This window comes from Phyllostomus discolor, chromosome 5 (assembly GCF_004126475.2).
Source record: "Phyllostomus discolor isolate MPI-MPIP mPhyDis1 chromosome 5, mPhyDis1.pri.v3, whole genome shotgun sequence".
NCBI classification, from domain to species: Eukaryota; Metazoa; Chordata; class Mammalia; order Chiroptera; family Phyllostomidae; genus Phyllostomus; species Phyllostomus discolor.
Genome location: NC_040907.2, coordinates 85,249,695 through 85,260,833, shown reverse-complemented (window position 1 = coordinate 85,260,833; position 11,139 = coordinate 85,249,695). Strand labels below are relative to the sequence as shown.

At 43.0% G+C, this 11,139-nt stretch overlaps 1 long non-coding RNA gene across 1 annotated transcript; it reads left to right on the top strand.

Moving 5' to 3' along the window:
- The first annotated feature begins 412 nt into the window (after positions 1–412).
- On the top strand, positions 413–8,540 carry LOC118500732. The gene is made up of 3 exons (XR_004903308.1): positions 413–510; positions 1,217–1,224; positions 8,531–8,540. It is a non-coding gene; the product is annotated as an uncharacterized LOC118500732 (long non-coding RNA).
- Positions 8,541–11,139: the final 2,599 nt, after the last annotated feature.

Below are 11,139 nucleotides of genomic sequence, written 5' to 3'. Positions count from 1 at the left end.
GAATTGTAAGGAGTTGAACACAGGAGTGCTTATATTAACTCACTAGGTGCACTTTCAAGGACACACTGATGCAGTGTGAGATAAGACACTGCAGGGATTTAGACTGAACGGGTCTAGGTGTCTCTCTGTCACTGAAAGGTGGTATTACAAAGAGGAGCAGCTTGCCATATGGGGGATTGCTCATCAGTGGGAGGAGCTATTTGCATAGAGCTCATGGACCTGGCAGGGGACACATATCCTGTAGCACAGATTATGATTTGGTCCATTAGACCACCACTGAACATGGTACTGATGTTCTCTATATCCTCTCAGATGGGGTCGACTTCAGCTATAAAATACTCTTTCTCATTCATATGCAAATGATAAGAGGTAGACTAATTAAATTTGGGTCTGTCTGTGCCCTGAGAGCAACACCCACAGCCACATCCTCCACTACAGAAGTCCTGGTGGCACAGCCCCTCACCATGGACTGGAGCTGGAGAGCCTTCTTCCTGGTGGCAGTGGCTACAGGTAACAGTGAGGCCAATAACGGGTTTGAGGAAGGGACCAGAGACAGTCAAATGGGACTTCTACCTACTCCTGTCTCCACTCAACCAGTGTCCACTCTGAAGTCCAGCTGGTGCAGTCTGTGGCTGAGATGAGGAAGGTTGGGGACTCTGTGAAGGTCTCCTGCAAGGCTTTTGGATACACTTTCACCAACTAAAATATGGACTGGATACAACAAGCCCCAGGAGAAGGGATTGAGGGTATGTGGTATGTTGACTCTAACAACACTGGCACTGGATATGCACAGAAGTTCCAGGGCAGAGGCTGCATGACTGCAGACAAGTCTATGAGCACAGCCTCCATGGAGCTGAGCAACCAGAGAACAGAGGGCATCCCCATGTATTTCTGTGCAAATGAAACACAGACAGGAAGCCAGACACAAACCTCCCTGCAGGAGGCATGAAGGCAGGGCTGAAAGGGAGTATGTGAACACTAGAGGTAGGTGTGAGAATGGGAGAACAGTAAAGGACACACACATCACACACAGAATCAGTCATACATGTATTCACACAATATAACAGAGTCAAAAGAGACACACTGTCATATACACTTTCGCACATTGTATCACACACAGTAATATGCACACATGGTCATGCACAGTCACACACACAGTCAACAAAAATTTGTTTTTGAAACAGATGTGCATTCACACAGGAGCTGTGATACAGAGCTGTCCATGTCATTGCACACCGTTTCCTCTAAAACGTGTCAGGGTGTTTTCCATACACTGATACCAAGTGTACAAAATGGTTGGGCACATGTTTCTCCTGCTACAATCGCTACAACATGTGCTGAATAGATTACCTTAACTAACATTTGTTTTATGTTCACCCCCAACAGTAGTGATTATTACAAATAAAATTATGTGTTCATGATTGATGCAATCGTGAGAATCAATGGGTAGATCTATAATTGCAAAAGAATAATATGAGCCATTTTGCACTTACACACCAATGGTTTCAGGACCCTGTTCACAAAATGTATACCAACCATATTTAATCACCTGGTAACAGCAAAGCAAACATCACCACCAACTTCAATGTAACAATACAAAGGTATATTTTCCTTATGTCTGTAACTGTAGTTCAGAATGCTGAATTTGCATTTTAATCTATTACTCTGTGTTTCTTAAAATATTTATGAAGTTAGGAACGTGCAGGGTTAAATAATTCTCACATAATAGAGAGAAAAGTTAAGATCAAACATCCAGTGGAATTTACAGGTGGGAAAAGAAGGAAAACTTTTTTCTCTGCCTGGTGGCCCCAAGTGTCTCCCTCTCTCTGCTGCAGTCTCTGCTTCTCTTAGCAAAGGGGAGAAGATAAGTGAGGACCAAAACAGAAACCTGACCACAATGCATGCAAACACAGTGTGCTGGTGGTGTCTGAGATGGAAATGACCTGTTACAGAGCGCAATCAGGTCCCACAAACCAGATGTAGCGGGGACAACATAATTCTGAAATCCAGTATTATGCATTTTTAAAAAATTATTCATTGTGGTAGAAAATGCAACATGTATCATTTAGCTATCTGAAACATACACTTCAGTGATATTAACTATGTTCACATTGATATAGAACAGGTTGTAGAATTATTTCATGTTGCAAAACATGACACTTTAGATACAAACAGCATCTTCCTCTCCTCCCAGCTCTGGTGCTCACCATTCCACTTCCAGTTTCCATATACGTGTTTATTCTGTATAGACATTTCTCATACGTGGCATCATACAGGGTCATCATTCTGTGGTTCTCTTACATCTCTCATCATAAACACTTCAAGGTCCATTCACACTGAAGAACAGACAGGATTTTCCTTTTTCAACATTATATAATATTCCAGTGTATGGATGTACTAACTTTTGTTCACCCCTTCCTCCATCAGAGGGTATTATGGTTGCTTCCGCCTATTGCCAGTTTTGAATTTGTGCTCAGATCATGCTGCCAAGAGATGTCTAACTGTCTCTTTGAAATTGATGTAGATACACACCCAGGAGTCCAATTTCTCTACCCAATGACCCTTCTATTTTCATATTTTTGAAAAGTCTGTGTACTGTCTTTCCTAGTGGGTGCACAAGGGTTTCTATTATCCATATTCTGCAAACACTGGTTATTTTCTTTAGTTTTGTTTTTAATATTGACTTTATAAAGGATTAGAGGTGATATGCCATTTTGGTTTTGACTTACATTTCTCTCATTATTACTAATGCTGGACACCTTAGGTGGAAGTTGGTGGTCAGCATGTCAGCTTTGAGAAAAGGCTGCCTTTATTTTCTGACTCACCTTTCTTTCAGATCATTCTGCACTGTGTAAATGTAAGGTGTACAGCACAATGACTGAAGTTACTTATGTTGTGAAATGATTACCACAGAAACACAGTAAATATTTATCAGTTCATATACAGCCAAGGGAAAAAAAATGAAGAGGAGAAGAAAATAAAAAGGAAAGGAAATTTGATATGTGTGTGTGTGTGTGTGCGTGTGCGCGCACACTAAGAACTTAGAGGGCCTACTCTCTTTGGCTACACTTGCACACACCATAGTGCAGTGTTAAATCTTATCAGCATACTGCCCACCACATCCCCAGAACCTACCCTGCAGCTGGAAATGTGTACCTTTGTGTCATCAACATCTGATTCTACCACTGCCCAACTCCATCGCTACTAACCAGAAGTATAGTCTTTAGAGTGATAGTTTGAACTCCACATACAATAGCGTACAGTGTTTGTTTCAGTGTCTCACTTACTTTCTCTACAATTATGCCCTCCAGGTCCATTTATGTTGTCACTAAATGGAAGCAACTGAGGGGAGGGTTTTCGTGATTCCATGGCAAATAATATTCCATTATATATGCTTACCTTACCCATGTCTTCGCCCTGTATAATGCTGAAATAAAGATAGAACTATGGAAAACAGTCTGATATAGTGATTCTGTTTCCTTTGGAAACATACCCAGAGGTGGAATACCTGTGTCATAAGGCAGTTCTGTTTTTATTATTTTTAAAACTTCCATATTATTTGCCTTAGCTGCTGCACCAATTCATATCCCCACCAATAGTGCACTGGGTTCCATTGACTGCATGTCCTCTTGCTGAGGCTCACATTTCTGTGTCTGTCTAGTGCTTGATTCCCATCCATCTAGGGCAGGACCCACCGGGCAAGGGGCCCAGGATGAACCCCCAGAAGAGGATGCTCTCTGCTGAGTGGGACCTCTCCACCTTGTCTCCTCCACAGCACAGTGCCCTTCTTAATGCTTTGTACCCCAAGATCCTGGTCCTGATTAAGGTTATGCCCAGGAAGAGAAGATAGGCAGCCAACAGCTGGAGTCCCAGTGACCCTCCAGTACATACTCAGTCCCCTACTCAGCACCCCAGAGACCCTGTAGGTGTTAAAATCATGGAACTGACCGCAAATCTCACCAGCCCAACTCTCACTGTGCTGGAAACATGGACACTTGGCCTGGGGCAGTAACTCATGTGCCCACTGTGGACACACTTTGGTCCACTGTCCTGCTGCTGACCACCCCTTCTTATGAGTGCTCCAGTCAGGGACATACTCAGAGGTGAAAAGACTGCTGCTCTCCTCCTCAAGAGGTTTCACCTCTTCTTGTCCTCTCCTCACAGTGGTTATATCTCAGGTTACCTGCAGGAGTCTGCCCCTGGGCTGGTGAGACATGCCCTGCCCTCATGCTGACCTGCTCCTTCTGTTGGTCCTCACTGAGCACTACTGGTATGGATGTTGGCTGTTCTGTCATTGTCCAGGGAAGGCACATGCCTGTCTCTCAGATGTTTGGTGGGACAATGATAAGTATTATAACTCATCTCTTAAAAGCATGCTCACAACCTCTAAGGATACCTCCCCAAACTAGGTGGTTGTCACTAGGTGGTTGCCCAACGTGGGCCTTCCATACATAGCCTCATATTATGGTGCACAGAATGCACAGAGACACAGCCCAGGGGTCTCCTGTGCAAGAACCTGGGTGAATGCCAGCTGAGCCCCTCCTCTGCAGGGTAGGAAAGCATGGGGATACATAACTTCCTGTCAGGCTCTGGGGGTTCCTCTTGCCTCCCACAGGCTCAGATCCCCATTTTGCTTTCTCTCTCCCTAGAAGAACCACATCCCTGTTAGTGGAATAGACAAGGAGATGCTGAGTTCCTTCTCATAAACTTTCACCACACCAGGATCAGTTACAAAGGACAGAAGCCTCACCCACAGGATGTCACTGTCTCGTGGGCTTCTGTCCCTCCAAGTGGCAGAATATAATTAAACATAAAATTATTTTTTTCTTAAGAGGTTGGATTTTGTGTTAGAGAAGCAGTAATGAAGAAGAAAACGTGAAGCTCCATCCACTTCTTGGACGAGAACAATCAACGTGAAAACTCAGTTGAAGTGCAGCTGGTCTGAAACTCTATAAACAGGAGGGAAGAAAGAAGATGGGGACAAGAAGAGGTGGGCCTCCTCCTGCAGTTGAAGTGACTGGGAATACCAAGGGCTATTGTGGCAAGGAGCTCCCTCCCCCTGGGGGCATGAGGTCTCAGCTCATGCAGGGGTCCCCAGTACACAGTGTTAGAGATGACAATGAGGGTAATCTTAGTTTGGGTTGGTGGGAAATCTGTGGGTATCCTGTCCCCATGGGGGACTCCGAGTGCAGCATCTCAGGGGCAGTGAGATGCCATTGTTACAAGACCAGGATGTGTGACTGCTGGAGGGTCCATGTGGCAGTTCCAGCCTGGAGGAGGTATCTGCTTGGTTCACCCACTAGTGACTTTGAGGGGCCTTTATTTTCTGGAAGGACTGTGGGCAGAGAAGCACTTGGAGTCTGAAGTGTGTGACTTGAGGAAGAGGACCCATGTTCTCCACCTCATGTGCACAGATAACACCCCACCCCCACCTGCTGAATTTCTAGGTCTTCCTCCTCCTAACCCTGCTGTCTTCCAAAGCAATGGGTTATGGCTGGGGCTGGATGTTTGACCCAACTCTCCTGGTTAGATGACAGAGGGGTAAAGGGGTCATTTGCTCCTTTGCAGCCTGTCAGGAACTGGTGGGATCAGAGTGCCAAGTAAACCTTTTCTTTTCTTTTTTTTTTTTTTCATCCTTTTCAGCTTGGTTATCAGATGCACAGGTGGAAGCACAGGTGGCTGCAAGATACACAGAGCTGAGTTTTTGGACTGTGACTCCCAGGTGTGCTTCCATCCTGGAGCTCGACTGGCAAGTTCTGGGCTCTGTGGCTGCATTATGGGGAAGCATACCTGAGGTTCCCAGCAAGGTTAGCATCTGCAGCCATGGAAAAGAGAGAAATTCCACTGATAACAGAAGGGACAGAACTGTGACTGTGTGGATCCATGATAGTTGTCCTGGTAGCTACACAGACTTTAGCAGCAGGTATCTGTGACACTTCAGGTTGAACCTGACTCACCTCAGCTGATCTAGGACCACAGCACATGTGATGCACATGCTTCTCCACTGTACTGAGGACTCTGAGTCCACAGGTTTGTGCAGCCCTGGAATGTGGCTAACACTAGATACAGACACCCATTCAAGCCCTCTTTACAGAAAACAAATCCTACAAGCCTATCAAACATAGCCCTTTCTGCCCTGGATTAGAGTTGGGGAACAGTTTGGGTCAGTGGAGAGGGAACTGGCCCACATGCTCACTGCTACTGGATGTGGCCTCTTGTATGTGACCAAGGCTGTGACCACTGGGGGTAACTCTGGGTCCCTGGGCACGAGGAGCATTCCAGGAGGAGGTGCATTTGGATGTTTTGGATGTTTCCTGTCTGGTTTCCTCTCTGTAACAGTTTTCCTCAGGGAGCCTCTCTAGATTTATGAGTTTCCTCATACCTCTGAAGTCACTGTTTAGGCAATTCTGTTGTAAGGAATGAACATAGTCTGATGTGGACAAAATGCAAAGTCTCTTTCAAACACTCCTGTGCCCAATTTCACTGAATACTGAGATCTGTGACCCACATAGACTGAATCAAACCAGAGGCCTTTCTGGACCCAACAGTCAGTCCAGCCCCACACTGCTCACCATCAAGGCTGGTCAGCAGCAGTGCATGTGCTTGGTAGACAGTGGGCACCAGAGATATATGAACCCAGTTTATGAGGTCATGGGCCCTTGGTGATGATGGTCATTAACTTGACATCATGTTTACAGCACCAAGTGTAGGCGACACTGCACAGAGGCAGAGGGACACACACAGCCGTGTTGGATGTCCCTATGCCTCTGATGACAGACACACACCCCCAAGGGGGCATGGGACATTTATTATGTATAGAATTGAACTGACTGTGGGGAACAAGGAAATGCCCTTTTAGGAAATGAGATCATTATGCATCCTGGCTAGCTTCCCCCATTGTTGTTTTCTTTTGTTGTGTTTGTTTTGTTTTGCTGAGGTTTGAACAACCAGCAAACAATACCAGGATGAGGTTCTCACTGGAAATTCCTAATAAAACTACAGAATGTTCAGAATTTTCCCAATAAGGATGAAACATGCGAGCACAGTCCTCGAATTCAGCTGTGTCTCTTGCCTGTCACAACCTGCCTAATAACCTTGCCTTAGATCTCCATGAAATTTGGGGAAATTGTATTTTTCTCATTCAATTCCAGTTGGCTATATATATATATATATATATATATATATATATATTATTTTAAATGAGCTGCTAGCCTACAGCAGAGTCTTCAGACATTTATATAATGTGCAATGTCATAGCCCAAAGTATGCATTACCCTCTTGTCACCACATAAAGTTATTAGAATATTCTTGACTTTATTGATTGTATATAGTTTACACCCCAGCATTTAATCTCTAATTGTCAGTTTCTATTTCTTGATCCCTTCACCTTTTCCAGCCAGGATTCCAAACCCCACGAATATGGAGACAACCAGTCTATTCTCTTGTTTTATGGGTCTGTTCCTAATTCTCCTTGTTTCTTTAGTTGTTCTTTAGATTCCACATATAAGAGAGATTATATGGTATTTGTATTTCGTTGTCTGACTTATTTCACTCTGCATAACACCCCCTAGTTCTTTTCACTTTATCCTAAATTGTAAGATCCATTTGTTTTCTTTTCTTTTTCTTTCTTTGTTGTAAAAGCAAAGTAACAAAGATGGGGTAATTTTCAAATCACTGTTATCAGCAAAATTTTTCTTTTTTTTTTGAAAATTAAAGACACATCCATAACTTTGTTGATTTGTATATTTTAAATTTTGGCTATCTCTTATGTGGTATAACATTTATTTTTCTCAAGTAATGTCTTCATTTGATTGCTATCATCTTGAACTAGTCTACTTCACCATGGAGCTACTTTCTGTGAGAAATCTCCACAACAAAATTTTTCAAATGACTTTCGAGATATTATATCAGTCACGGCACCTTCGCCATAAACTGCATAAATCCTTTTATCCCAACTTTGTTGAAGTTTTATCGTTCTTGAAATAATAAAGTGCACTATGCTAAAAATGTGTTCCTTATTCTGTTGTTGACATAAAAATGTGTACATGAAATACACAAATTTTGATGGATTTTTTAAATACATGGTGATATGAGAGTGGCTACTATATATTGTAACTGGAATTGTTTCAAATGAAGTTAAAGGGAAATGAGAGCTACTAGAGCCATTGTACTGGAAAATCAAATGATCATTTTGGCAAACCCAATACATTAATATTTGGATGACAGTTTGAGGAAATTTCTAAGGAAAGTAGCATAAGACAAATTGAACTTGCTACATGAGGATGAAAGTGACCACATAAAGAACAAATCTGTGAAAGTGTTGGCTACAGGCTTGCTTAATCCCACTACCTATGTACCTGGGAGGATCTCTTCCCAGTTCTGCACACTGATCCACCCTGTATGGGACTTCATGCCCAGGTGACAACCATCTCATTTGAATGAGGTGACAGCATGAGCGAGTGTCCAGTGCAGACATGAAAACAGATGGAAGAGGTTGAAGATAAAATTTCTGAAATTTGCTCCAAATGAGTCAGAGGTGACCTTGTTTCTTGCTTTTCTGATTAGAAGTAGGTCATGAGTTCACAGATGCACAATTGTGGATGATGGAAATAAGACTGAACCACCATTGGTGGCCATTTTACATTAAGTTAGACCCATCAGCCCAAGAGGTGGAGGCTATTTAAAGATTTATTTGTTCTGTAATCAATGGATTGAGACATACTCTTCTTTTTTAAGATTTTATTTATTTATTTGTAGGGAGGAAAGGAAGGGAGAAAGAGAGAGAGAGAAACATCAATGTGCGGTTGCTGGGGGTTATGGCCTGCAACCCAGGAATGTACCCTGGCTGGGAATTGAACCTGGGACACTTTGGTTCCCAGCCCACATTCAATCCACTGAGCTACGCCAGCCAGGGCGAGGCATACTCTTAATACCAATGATTATTTCATTTATTTTATGTTATAGCCTATTAGGGATTGGATCAAGGTTTTACATGATGAAATTAGTATAATTTATATGCACTTACTCTACAATGTTTAGCTTCATCTTCATCTAACCAGATCTAGTCTTGAGTAAGTTCCTTCTCTGCCCCCAATATTTGACCCACAGAGTCTACAGACAAAAAAAAAAAAAAAAAAAAAAGTAATGAGGCTGGTATACATTCCACACCAAACTCCACTAAAGGAACATGACTCAGGAGCACTGTCTCCCTCTCTGAAGAGTTCACCCATCTGTCTCCCAGTAATACACACAGATGCCCTACCTGCACCAATGCTGAATTAATGTGCTCTAGGGTCACACTCTGTTCTTATTTCAGTTGCTGATCACTTTGTGTAGGAAGAGGTGTCAGATGGTACTTTCTGGATACTGAATAAAAACGTCCTACACTTTAAATTGTCCCTCTGATTGTGAAGGTTGACTTTCACTGGTGTGTTCACTGTTAATGATTTCAAAGGAATCTCTCATTTTAAATCATGTCATTTTCATGAAAATTTCCTATAAACTACTGTCCTAGATACACATTGTTATACACATTGCCTAGATCTGCGGGGTATCCAGGGAGGCCACAGGACCAAACAAAGGGAGTGCTTCTTTCATTTTCATATTAGTACTTTATTATTTTCAAAGGAGTATGTTTTCCATTGCTTTGAGTGAGGAAGAGATAAATACAAATAAATATAGATGATAAATAGATAGATGATAGATAGATGATAGATAGATAGATAGATAGATAGATAGATAGATAGATAGATAGATGATAGATGGATATATCGGTCACTTTCCCTACACACACAGACATGGGATTTGACCTGCAATCTTTTGGTCATAGGAGGACACTCTGAACAACTGAGACAAACTGACAAGGCATACAGAGAGATTCTTAAAGACACAGTTTCTTGGATAGTTCTTACTCTCCATGACATCAAGGCCATGTCCTTAATGTCACTGTCCAACCCCAGAGGTCCATGTATAGAAGGAGGGCATGCAAATAGGGCCCCACTTCTTATGAAAAACAGCCCAGTCCTGACCCTGCAACTCTGGGACAGGAGCTCAGGACAGGATTCACATGTGTCCCCACTCCCTGCTCAGGACAAGACACAGGCCATTCACCTTGGAGTATGGGCTCAGGTGGGTTTTCCTTGTTGCTATTTTAAGAGATAATTTATGGAGAATGACAGACACTGATATGTGAGGTGATATGACTGAGAGAGGCAGTGGGCCAGTAGAAGGTTCCTGAGTTGATGTCTTTGTGTTTTCAGGTGTCCAGTGTAATGTGCAGCTGGAGGAGTCTGGGGGAGGCTTGGTGCAGCCTGGGAGGTTTCTGTGACTCTCCTGTGTGGCTTCTGGATTCACCTTCAGTAGCTACAGAATGCATGGATCCACCAGGTTCCCGGGAAGGGGCTGGAGTAGGTGACAATTATATGGTATGATGAAAATCAGAAATACAATGCAGACTCTGTAAAAGGTTGACTCACCATCTCCAGAGACAATGAGAAGAACATGCTGTACCTGCAAATGAACAGCCTGAAACCTGAGGACATGGTCCTGTATTACTGCATTGCCCAAACAGTGAGGGGAAGTCAGTATGAGCCCAGGCATAAACCTCCCTTCTGGAGACAGGAAGGCTGGGCTGCATGGAGCACCTATGACACCTTAGGGTGTTCAGGACCCACCGTAATTAAGCTTAGCAAATATTTTTTAGTTACCTGAGCCTGAAAGCAAATAACCAATGGTAATTTGCTTTCATGGGGGAAGGTTTGTAACATCCATTTACTGAAATGATAGATACTTAAACGATTAATTAGATTGCCGTGAATGGTAGAAGTATGTTTGTTTGATGCAGGTACTAAGTGTGATGATGCATTATAATGACATGCACAGCATAGAAGATAAATATGCACTGAATTTAATGAAATGGTGGCACACAGAAATGACACATGTTGTGAAAAACCCATCACAGGTCCAGGGTCCTGTAGAAATGAGGGCTTTCTCAGTACTCTCTGGTAAGAGGAAACTGTGACACTCTCCAGACACTGAAAACCAAACAGATGCTCTTGTCTGCCCCTGGAACTAAGGAGAACTCAGTGCCTACTCATCTGCTGGATATGGAGAACTCGGAGTCCACGTGTGGAACATCCT